Source organism: Aplysia californica, unplaced genomic scaffold, assembly GCF_000002075.1.
Source record: "Aplysia californica isolate F4 #8 unplaced genomic scaffold, AplCal3.0 scaffold00066, whole genome shotgun sequence".
NCBI lineage: Eukaryota > Metazoa > Mollusca > Gastropoda > Aplysiida > Aplysiidae > Aplysia > Aplysia californica.
This window is the reverse complement of record NW_004797336.1, coordinates 279,358-280,866: the sequence shown is the minus strand read 5'-3', so window position 1 is coordinate 280,866 and position 1,509 is coordinate 279,358. Positions and strand designations below refer to the sequence as shown.

Here is a 1,509-nt window from a genome sequence, read left to right as displayed (position 1 = left end):
GGTTAAGACAGTACCCCATCAAAGTAATAGACTCTATAACAGCAGTATGGTTCCAACAGGTGACGCCCGTCTATGTTTCCACCAGGGAGGGAGTGGGACAGTGGGTAGAATGAAATGCTTTTATCGGCTAAAGAAAGGGAAGTTACATGAGATGTATTGTCAAGGTCTCATACGTTTCACAGTGGCGTTGTAATGACTCTTTCTAATTTAAAAAAAAATCATTTCGAAATAATGCCATACTTGTTAGAAATGATGCGGGTGGTCACTGGAAAAGGTGGGGGGGGGGGTCTATTTATTTTAGAAAAACATCTGCGTCATAGATTTGAAATATGATAATAATATTTTAGATTGTGCGTTCTGGCGAAGGTCTGGGTCACTGTGGAACGCACCATTCGGCTCAGTCTGGAGCCGAAAGAAGGGCGGGGGTAGTGCCCCGTGCACTCGACTTCAGCGAGACTAAAAATTGTTTTGACTTTCATTTGGATGTCCATGGTTCAAGTACGAGAAAGAAGAAGAAGGAAGTCCATGGTGCGCATCCTTCGCAGTGGAGTTCTTAAAGAGAGTAAAAAGTAGCGGCCATGACAGTGAACAGTCTATGATATAATACAAGTTCTATGGTTCGTGTACAAGTTTGTTGACTTTGAGATCACCAATTTTCATCCTTCCTCTTTGAGACATCTGCATTACATGAAAAGGGCTCAATTGGTGTTAAAGAAAAATAGACAAAAAGAAACAAAGGAACTGGGCCAAAGTATAGCATCTCGTTTGTGTGGGTAGGAAGAAGCCCACTGACGCCATAAAGGTCATTTAGTGCTGGGGAAAAGTAAGACAGGGGGGAAGAAAAGAAGTAAGATCTACCAGTGATACCTCCCCCAACCCCCACTCACTTGGCATCTTGAGAAGCGCTAACATTGTTCAGTGAGACATTAATATTAGGACAGCATACCATGGGGCGCATCTACCGGCGTCTGTTGTGATGCGGTTAAGCGTTGCGCTGTCGCACGCCGGAGACCCGAGTTCGATTCCTGAGAGGGGAGAATTTTATCGGGTATCCCGGTCTATGTGCTGGAATGGTGTGGTGTATCCCTCTATGTCTGGTTGGCCCTGAAGGCAGGGTCGGAAGACCGCCTTTTACATGTAATCTAAATTCTGTTCATGGGAGCGTAAAAACACTTTTTTATGTCGGTGCATTTTGCGTAATAAGCGTGCATTTGTAGGTTTGTAAATGGGTAATGAATTCAAGGTGAAGAGAAAGTGTATTCAAAGAGGTAATGTTCTGAAATGAGTCCGTTTACAGCTTTCCTGCAATAGGTTAAGCTATTGAGATACGCTACTCTCTTTCTTCAGTATAGCCACGTAATATCATAGTCAATCAAGGTTCTCTCTTTTCTTTTTTTCTAAAAAGATGTTCACAAAGTAAAACCAATTTCGTAAGATTCGGCTGCCTTTCCGTTCCCTATTTAATCTCTCTCTCTCTCTCTCTCTCTCTCTCTCTCTCTCTCTCTCTCT

At 43.1% G+C, this 1,509-nt stretch overlaps 1 protein-coding gene across 2 annotated transcripts in view; it reads right to left on the bottom strand.

Moving 5' to 3' along the window:
• Positions 1–1,509, bottom strand: part of LOC101857628 — a 121,616-nt gene that overhangs the window by 110,556 nt on the left and 9,551 nt on the right. The gene's annotated exons all lie outside the window — the stretch shown is intronic.